We start from the raw sequence: 10,894 nt of genomic DNA, 5'->3' as shown, positions 1-10,894 counted from the left end.
CATTTAGCCGAATGCCATCTGCCCGAACGGGTCTTTTGGTCGATTACCGTTTGATTCGTGGTTGGTATTAAAAATCAAATTGCAAATGGCTGTTTTTTTTTGCTGGCAGCTATTACCGCTAGCAAAGCAATAAATAATTGCTTACATATAGGATATTCTTCAGCACTGACTGTTTATTGAACAAACACTTAGAAGCTTATTGTTTGTATATCAATGATGATTTAACTTTCTTTCAGAATAAGCCTGAATAATTTCTTTTAAGTTAAGCTTGGAAACTCATCGGAATATCTTCAAAACTAGATCACCAATAATTAAGATCGACACGGATTCTTGAACTAGCAGAGTTTTTTGTGATCCTGTGAAAAAATGGTGCAAAAATATCGAGAAACAAAAAAGTTATCGCGATTTGAATATTTTTTTAGCAGTAAAAAGTGAAGCTGCCGGTAGAGGGGTTAAAGATCCATTGCGACAACGTCAGCATTTCGAGCCACTGTGCGCGCCTCTGTTTGGCAGCGAAGCGATATAGATGATTGTCGATTTTCTTTCCTGCTCCGTTCTTGACCATCGCAGCAGCGGCGAGAAAACTCCATTCACCATTCAGTCAGTTCAGTTCAGTTCTGTTCAGTTGGTCGGTCGCTTCGGTGGCGTTCGGAATGGATTCGCGCTTCTATCGTCTATCCCGTCGACTTCCACGCCGGTTATCAATCTCGGACGTCGCGACGCCTTCGATGGTCTAGTGTCTGGTTTAAGCAGCCGTGGCTACATTTTCCGCGTGAGTGTATTTTTTTCTAATTTGAATAGACTGCGAGGTGGGTGAGATATGTTTCCTGCGATCGTAGTCATTTTCCACCAGCAACAGTGAAAAGTGTGAAATGTTAAGTGATGATGCTCGATTTCCAAACGTTAGATCTGTTTTGTTCGTTGGGACATAGAATAGTGCGTGTTATTCATTAGAAGTGAATTAAACCGAAACCGTTGGAGGTGTTTGAATTCGGAATTTTGCTTATCTTATTCCATCAGTGGCTGATAGCATAGCACGGTGTGTGTGAAGCCGTTATCATCGAAAAAATGATCATCTATTCTGCATCTACCATTCGAAAAATATGGTATGCTTGAATACCCTCTGTAAATTTGAAAGTGTTTCATCTTGGGAAATGAAGGTGATAGTGATTTGAAGCATTGATGCCAGTTTAAAGTTATAATTTCATGGCTGATTATTTTTTGTATGTTGTGTTATTTAATCAAATGGCCATCAGGTTTACATTTAAAATTCAAAAGATGTGATATCTAAGCGTCTTTCCTGTAAGTTTGGAGACATTTCGGTGAGGAAATTACAAGTTTACAGTGATTACAGTGGCATAATGAACACACGGGACGAAATGGACACCCTCTCATTCTCTGAGAATATGAATATTTCATCAAAGTTTAATACACTGTTTACAATCGGTATTGCATATTATTTGTTTGACGGTAAACAAGATGATTGTTTGCTTTAATTTTCCTATGAAAATTTATTCGAAATTTTTCTCACTTTCAAATTGGGATATAAGCAAGCCGGTGGAAGAATCGAGTTTTTGAATGAAGTACGAACCTAAAGAAGTTTTCCTTGCTAGTGTGATTGAGAGGAGGTCCATTCAGAATGATTGATACTCATTAATAACACTGTTTTCCCTGAATTTCACGAAAATGTTCTTTTTTCAGACTTGTTTTCGAAACAATATTCAAGCTCGTTTTTTTTGACAATTTGATATTAATTTTGTTATCGTGAAGGAATTCAGCATGTCACACCAACATCAAACATGAAACCTAGCCGACGGTAACTTAATAGTATTTCCATTTTATGATCTTAAAAAGAGGATTCGCCTAATGTGTCCTTTTGCCCCTAACCCCTAATTCATGGGCTCACTTATAAGCATATGTTAAATAAAAGAATTCTACCAACAAAAATCAAAACTGACTTTCACTTTTTCATTCGATCATCGTAAGCAGGGCCGTATTTATGGAGCTGGAGGGTTTATTTTGCGGTTGAATGTTATGCTTAACACTTCAGTCGTCGCGCTGTTGTATTTTGTACAACAGTGGTGAAAAAACTTCGCTGATCGTACTCAGCATCAGCGTGGTGGTTCTGACGGTAGCAAACCGCGCGACGACTGAAGGGTTAATATTACAAATGATAGCCGACAATTTTTATGATAAGCCAAACGCATGTTTTACGTTGACGTGCATGTATTAAGCTAGTTATTCGGTGTTGAACGACAAAGTGATCCATAACTGTGTGTGTGATTAGGGCGATTCCAAATTTTAAATGTTTGAAAATCCAATCTCCTATATCTTCTCTATCATCCTTACCATAAAAAAGTGCTCTGTGAAATTTTCGACTTTTCGGTGGTCTAGGGCGGTCTAGTGTTTGATCCGTAATCACATAGTTACGCTTGACTATATTTTATAATAGGATCACTAACGAAAATGCTTACCCGTAACGCGGGTAGATCACCTTTTCGTGGTGCGTTACGGGGTAAGATCTACCAATTTGAACCCTAGTCTCATCTTGTTTGTCGGGCTAGGGTAATATGTTCTGGTAATTCAAGGATTCGCGGTACAAAGTCCTTGTTACTGGCAACAGTTTCTGAAAATTAATCTATTTTACCTAGCAGATGGTTAAAGACTCGGAGTTGGTCAGTCCCGAGACTACACTTGAAGCCAGGATAACAATCACGAGTATTAACTCAACAAGGACTGTAAGTACTGGTAATTCAAGGACTCACGTGAATTCTGATTACTAAACAAATTTTCTAGCTTGATTCGGTTTTGCTGCTAGCATAAAGCCCCTTTTTTCTAGTATTTTTCTGGGACTAAACTAAAAGCGAAACAAGGATGTGACTAGAGTTCCGTTGCATGGTCAAATATCAGTAGTACCGATTTGGTTCCTCAGAAATTTAGCTTAGCTTAGATTGACTACACATATCAATGGTTGCTATTCCGTGATTGACCGAAGTCAGTGAAAATGCACAAAGAATCAACTAGAAGTTCGGCTGGGATTGGCCATAATCTTCTTCAGTGTGCATAATTCAGTGCCTCTATTTATACATGGTCAATAACGGCGCCGGCCACGTCCTTGCAGTCAGGTGGGATTGAGGGAAGGAATGTTAGTGAGTAATCTTTGCTATTTGGAGACCGTGTTTGCCTCTGCATCTCCACAAAGGTTACTGGGAGGGATGTTTGTTAATGGGAAGGATCGTTGGGTCACAGGATTCACTTTGATAAGCGATTAGACCATGATAAATAATTATTTGTGAGATATAAACATGCTTATATGTAAATATAATATTTTCATTTGATATGAACAACATCTATGTAGAGAAAAAATATGCCGACACTTGATGTGACGAACGTTTCAAAGTTTGTTGAATAAAGTGAACCTTTTGGAAGTCTACACTTGAAGTGTCGAACCATTCAAAGTTTTTTTAATTACAAAAATAAAGGTAAAAAGAAGAAAGTGTTTTGAGTAAAAAAAAAAAAATTAGACATAAATAATTTATGAATCAGAGTTTATGTCGACACTCACAGTGACGAACCATTCATATTTTTTTGAAAAATCATATTTACGTCTCACCGTTGTAACGATTAAGGGTGCAATCATACATATTTTATAGATTAGAAACAATAGCATAAAACGAGCTCACCAATTGATCCGTCATCCTTGAGCAGCAACAATCCTCTTTGAACTTCACTCGTTTAATAGGCTATATAAAAGCACTCAGAGAAAATAGGCGTGCAACCCGTGAGGGAAAACAACTGACGACTGCACGGGCTTTCTTGACGCACTGTCCAGGAGCAAGCCCGATTTGGTTCCTCAGAAATTTAAACGATTATGTTTGCTAAGGGGCGCGCCTTCGCTGAGATGTAAATTTCTCTGAAGGGTGTAAATAGCGGGACCTTTTCATCATAGTCGATTTGTATCAATACAGTGGGATTCCGTTTTTGGCAACAAAGTCCGAATTTTCAGTTGCCAAAAACGGAACCATGCCAAAATCGGAACCCTTATTTTAAATTTTATTTTTCAATTATTGGTTTTGAAAACATCATTAGAATGTTATTACATCATCCTTATGGAACCATATGGTATCGAGACTTCAGAACGGTACACTTCGAAGCAGTTTTCCGTAATATTGTACTATGTTGTGAATCTATAGCGCCGTGATCTCAATTGTGACAAACGTTCTATATATTTACTTTTCACGCCTCAATGTCTTCAAGTATTTTTAGAAGCTTTGTGTACACTATTTGTATACGTGGGCCATGTAAAAATAATAATCGCAAAAGTGACCTTTATACAAAAACTGAACATTTTTCTAAAACTGTATTCTTACACAGAAAAATAAAGCAATAACTGTATCTGTCATATCTACCTATCTCAAGTGATATTCATTATTCTACTTCATGATTTCTGCGCTATAAACACTAGCTGCTGTAGGCGCAGAAGAGAGACTTCCCGGACTGTGGTCTGATTAACATTTTATTTTATTCTTTATTTGCAGGATATAAAAGTATCATACAAATACGTATTTACAAAACAAAGGCGCTAGGTATTGCAAAACGACATGAGTTTTTTATTCAATGAACATTGAATATCAGTTTAACTTTTAGGCTGTAGCGTAAAATTTTACAATATTCGGTAATTTCAGAAGGAGGGTATTTAATTAATTTTTCTGATGAAGTAATGCATTTCATTATGAATTATTGACTGTAATCAAAAGGGAAAACATAAACAACAACATCTCAAGATCCATAAATGCGGCACGTAATTTTGTAGATTACACATACAAGCTTTTTAACTCATCATTTTTACTTGAAATGAGTTTTAATTGAAATGTTTGACACCTACTTTATAAAATCAACGGAAATTTACAGAAATCTCAAGAACTTGATAGGAATCTTCAGGTGCTCGTAAGTAATCTACAAGAAAACGCTAGGGCTCTGAAGCATTTTGCTAGGAATCTGCAGACATTCTCAAGAATCTGTTTGTTGCTCTTATGTGCTTGGGATTTGTTCAAACATGCTGTTGCAAATCTGAAAGAAGTGTTTTTTTGTGCATCACTTAATGGCAGACTCAAGTGGGCTGGTCACTCAGTATAAATGCCTAAGATATTGATCTCTAGTTGAGATTCTGGTGGAGATTAATGGCCTCATGAAACGCTGCGAATGCATGACCAATGACCATTCTGAAGTAAATAAGCGCGTACGGGAGCCCTTAGTAGTTAATGAGATTTAGGGGAATATCGACGAAAATGGAGCTCTGGAATGAAATCGGAGCGTAGTTTACCTGCCATTCAGATAAATAAAGCTACAGACATGATAATATTTACAAAAAAATACAAATTTTAATGGTATTCAAAAATGTTGCCAAAAACGGATCCATTTTGTTGCCAAAATCGGGGGGTGCCAAAAATGGAGCATGCCAAAAACGGAACATGCCAAAAACGGAATCCCACTGTATCTGAGGAATCAAAACAAGAACTGTACAGAAATCGATGCTTCATTACCTATCAATGGAAATGGAGTAATGCGACATGCACTATACACTAAGGATACGGGTAATGCCACAATAGATCTAAATACTGGTCGCAGTGGCGCATCCGAACAGAAAAAAAAACGAAAATGCTGATAAGTTACACAAAACACTGTAAAAAAGACATAAAAGAATTGATTTTCAATTTTTTTGAAGTTTGAATCGTCCCAATATAGTATTTTTAGCTTAAACAACATGCGTTTCAAATATCTTCTCCTTGAACTTAAGAACATCCAGTAAACACACGATCGTAATGATAACATATGAGTGTAAAAAAGTGGAGACAATATCCGTACATTTTGCATGCAACCTTATGGCACGTGTGCGTTTATCGCCTCCAGGATTGTACTTTTACTATCGTATACGATTTCGTTTTTTTTTTCTAAGTATGCAATTGAGAGCCAGGAAAATTACACTGATTTGCAGTTGTAAACATTGGTGTAATATTTAGTATTTCAGGAATTCAGGGAAACGGATTCGCATGCTCAGGAGATTGTACACTTCAATTAGCACGCGCGATATTTAAATTCACTTGTTCGTATCACACATCAAACTCTAACTGTCTCCTCGAGCTCTTAACTTAAATCATGGCTAACTTGGATACTAGTAGGATACCACAATTAGATTATTTGCTATAAATGCATATTATGGCAAAACAAACGTAATACTTGAAAATTTTCAAATGCCAGAAATGTTTTAAGAAACAGAAGGTTAAGTATTACAACATTTTATTTGTGAACTGCAAAACATTTTAATTTTATTCTAAAAGTATGAATCACAACAGTACCGTAATTTTGGGTCAAACTGATCACTTTTTACAATTTTCCATGTCTTGTACCTGTAATGTTACCAATGCCTTGAAACTATATAAAGATAAACGTATGTATCAAAATATAAAAAAAAAAGTTTTTTGAATGCTCAAAATAATCTTCAAAATATAAAACTGATATAGCATAATCCAGGGTGAAATTTATCTTGATTGGTGAAAACAACTCTTTCTATCACATTTTAAATATGCTTATTGATTTAAACGACTTGACAAAAACGATAGACCATTTTTCCCTTGAAAAAAGCCACAACAAATGGCCGAAACGTCGGGCAAAATAAATTAAAACGTTCGCTGATGAAGACTGAGATAGCCGACAACCAAGAATTTACGTTTTCAACTTCCAGTTGAAAATTTGAACACATTTTTTTCGTATAATTTTCACTACCGGATCATATCCGCGGGAACATAGCCTTCAGATTTCTTTAAAAATCTTAAACAAGGCAACTAAAATTTGAAGAAATCTTAAATCGAACCATTTATAACTTTTTTTTTTTCCTGTGGGCTCATGTTGTATATGGCATTACGGAGCTGAATATATTTTTAAATTATTTCTATTGTAATCTCTGCACCTTTGTTATCTTTGTTAGTTAGAACACGTAATTGACTTCGGACGAGAAAGCTAGAGTAAAGCTCAGTTTTTGTATGCTTTTGCCATTCATCTACATTCTAGTAACGTAATCAAAAAAAAAAAGGGAACGAGTACTTGTAGCGGCTTACTAATAAAGATTACAATAATTACAAACTTTTACGACACAGTGATCATTACTTCATTGCAACATGTTTACAATACAAAGAATCGATACTATTCGTTCATCGCGTAGCATAGCACAATGAAGTACATTCAACTGCATTTTAAAGTTCTATTTGAAAGAAAATTGGCAGTTAATTGCTTTTTGATTGCAACATGTTGAAGATTTGCAATGAAAGTGTTCTTCCTTCGAACACTACAATGGCTACACACAAATGTTCAATGTACAACAAAACCTATTATCAAGGAAAAACAACCTAAATATTTCCTTAGGCTGGAAAAGCCTAAAACTTGACAATTTTGTATATTTAAATATTTGAGAAGTAGAATCTACGTACATAAGAATCAAATATTTTTTTTTTATTATTTCTTTATTAGTATCATTCCAAGCATTACATTCATTATTTCTTATATTTAGGTGTTCTGTGTTATTAGACAACACTATCATCCTAATTTGGTAACACAAATCTAATCTGAATTAAATAATTGTTTAATATAACCTTTAGACTGACATATGGTCGGGATTATGCTAAACCGCACCAAGAGCCATTTTCCCAAATTATATTGCAACATCAGCAGTTCAATGTACATCTGAAATGATGGTCAATCCTGGTGAACATTTCACGCATTGAACTGTGAACTTGATCAGCAAAGGTGCACCAAATGGGAGCAACTTGGTGCGCTTTGGCAGAGCGAATTCATGGTTTTCTTCGATCATTACGATCTATGTATGGACACGTGAGAACCTTGAGTCAATACATACGAATCCTTCCCATAAACACTTGTGACATGGATTCCAACATGCACGGTGATGATAAACATCATTTGTCTCCAATTTTACTTGTGTTGTTGAAAATTTTGAAACACATCCAACCATACTGAACCAAGAACCATATTTTTCAATTTTTGTTCAGCCAGATTGAACTGAGTGCTTCATATTGTTTAATGAAACCCAATTACATCGTTGATTTTTGATGATTTACTAGTATATTTAATCTCGGTGTACTTATTGGACACTGTTAATCGCATGTGAGCGATAAAAAAATAAAATTATCGTCCGCGATTAACTAGTACTGGAAAAGACTTTAAAGTAAAATATCTCGGAATAAATATTTTGGCACTTGGTGCGGTTTAACAGAACCCCGACCATATTGGAACCATTAATTCCGTATCCTAGGCAGTCCCAAACAACTTGATGTTGATCGTGATAACAAAGCTTATAAAATGGCTTGAATGATTTTAACTTAACAGAATATTTGACATTATTTTCAGTAACAAAAGCGTAAGTGGATCTCTGTTACTTATATTTTAAGTACTATTCCAAAACACACCGAAATCAATAAAAGAATACAAATGTAATGTTATTGTATTAATCGCAAAACTGTGGATCAGATGTAATGCATGTATTTGTTAATAGATTTTATCAATCAAATTTTCAGCGATGTATGTTTTTCAGTTTTTGAGATATATATTTTTGAAAATAAAAAATCAGTCATTTTTTATCGGCACACACTGTAGGTCTCAGCGCATTAGATTTTTTATTTAAAAAAAATCATAACTTTTAAACAGCTTAACCGATTTCAGATCTTTTTTTATGGAATGAAAGCTTAAAATTTCAACTTTTCAGACAAAATTGAAAAATCTGATAAAAATATGTTTAAACGTGAAAAAATATAAAAATTTCTAATTTTTTTTAGAAAATTTCATATATTTTAATGGAAAAAAAAAATAATTTTTCGTTCTTAGGCCTGTCATAAGGATGCTTTGAGGTGTATTAGATTTTGCAAAAATGATTGAAAAAATTCGTCCATAGTGGGGCAAAAGTTCGACCCATGTATAAACTCACGGAAAAATTTGCAAATTACCTCAAATCCACATATAATCTTCGAATTTAGCGAGATTTGCCTAAGCGTGCGAAAAATGTCACCAAAATTTAACATTTCCACTTAGTTTTGCGAAAAACTTATATTTGCGGGTATATTACAATTAACACCGTTTTGGGCAATTTTTTGTTGAAAATTTAGTGTGTACTTTTCTGACATAAGTATACGGCTGATTTAAAGCATGATTGTCATAAAAGCATCGATATTTTTTGTTTTAGACAACGAACTTTTGCCCCACACTAGATTCGAACTCTCGCCCCACCGGTGGGACAAAAGTTCGTTTAAGACAATTAATTTTGAAACTGTTATAACTAAAATTGGGTAAATATTTATACACAAGTCTGTTTAGCAAAATTATAACCAATATATTGAAAGTTCACTGTGTGGTATTTACTTTTTTTTTAACTGCTATTAGGGGTATTCACTTAACTGCGTAAACTGCTGCGTAAGTCCTGCTAAATTGATTATCTGAAATGTTTCAAGATATTGCGTAAATAAACAATGAAGCATTTCAGAATGTTGAAAATCAATCTAAGAATGCTTTGGTAATATCAGTATGACAGTTTTGAGTTCAGTATTTATCAGGATTCTAACGCGAAATTTTGTTTTTCTTTGGAAATAATTTGTATGTTTTCGTTTATCCATTTATTACTTGAGCTTAAAAAAAATGAACAATCTTTCCCAGGTAAGTTAATTTGTGTCTTCTCGTATATCGTGTAAGTGAGACAAAGAAAGATTAAATCATTTATAGATCAATGCGGGTGCCGATGTCCTGTGGATGTAACAAGCAAGAGAACCTTCAATTCGGAGAAAGCGTGCCTGAGGTTCCAAATGCAACAATACTATTGCCTTCGGATTTATTTGGCAGTCAGAAATAAATTAAGACTAGTGCATATCGAAGAAAGTGATTCGTGATTGATTTGTTATATTTTAGACAGACACCGGAAGCTACAGACCGAGAAGATCTTCGACAAACATTGCTAATGGTCACAGTAGCGTTGCTACCAAATGAGCTCCTAGGCAGTAATTTCCAATTACAAATAATTTTATGAAATAAAGTATTATATAATGTTGCCGTAAATAATATTTGCCTTATTTTTTTCCTTGAATTCAAACCCACAAACATTATTTTAGATTCGAACCATACCGCTTAATGTCCAGCTCTGTGGTAAAGCATTTTTTCAACTATCGCCGATTCCCGAAAACTTCAAACGGTTATGGTTGTTAGAGCCATATTGAATATGGTAAAATAATTACCATAAACCATTTTCCGTAGTGTTGTGGAAATATGCGGGCGAAAAAATGCTGAGAACTAAAACCATTAAAGATGGTGTGGAGTTTTGTAAACGTAATTTAACTTTACGATTGTGTAAGAGGATAGGTTAGATTGACGCATCAAAAGCGTTTAAAGGCAAAACAATGCAGATCGGGCTGTCTCTCTCCCACAGATTACAAGAGCGAGTTGATGATCTGAAGCTAGCTGCAAGTGCCCGACGAATTATTCCTGCAGTGCATTTGGCCAAATCATGCTGTACATCGAACTTGGTCGTTTCCGGTAAAATTTCTATAAGCCAACAGCTAATTATTCAAACTCAACCAGTTCGACTATAAAGTGTGATAAAGATGAGTAACTTGTATTTGAAAGATTTGATTTCCCAAATTGAATCTAAAACATTTTTTAGGCTTGAACAACAACTTGACTTTCTCAGCGGACGACTAGATCATTCATCTCACATTTGACATTTGGAAGGAATATTTCATGCGAAATATTTCATTCCTGAATATACGCAGAATTACGTTTTACGCAGTTTTAAGTGAATACCCCTATTGTTTTTCTGGAAACTTTGATTGTACCACTAAGGTCG

At 35.0% G+C, this 10,894-nt stretch overlaps 1 protein-coding gene across 1 annotated transcript in view; it reads left to right on the top strand.

Moving 5' to 3' along the window:
- The first annotated feature begins 597 nt into the window (after positions 1-597).
- LOC5579938 (atrial natriuretic peptide receptor 3) overlaps positions 598-10,894 on the top strand; it is a 138,544-nt gene continuing 128,247 nt past the window's right edge. Inside the window, exon 1 of the mRNA XM_001652177.2 lies at positions 598-1,106. The gene's annotated coding sequence lies outside the window, so the exon portion shown is untranslated. The remainder of the gene's footprint in view (positions 1,107-10,894) is intronic.

Source organism: Aedes aegypti, chromosome 3 (assembly GCF_002204515.2).
Source record: "Aedes aegypti strain LVP_AGWG chromosome 3, AaegL5.0 Primary Assembly, whole genome shotgun sequence".
In the NCBI taxonomy this organism is placed as follows: Eukaryota; Metazoa; Arthropoda; class Insecta; order Diptera; family Culicidae; genus Aedes; species Aedes aegypti.
The sequence above is the reverse complement of the archived record's forward strand: the minus strand, read 5'-3'. Positions and strand labels throughout refer to the sequence as shown.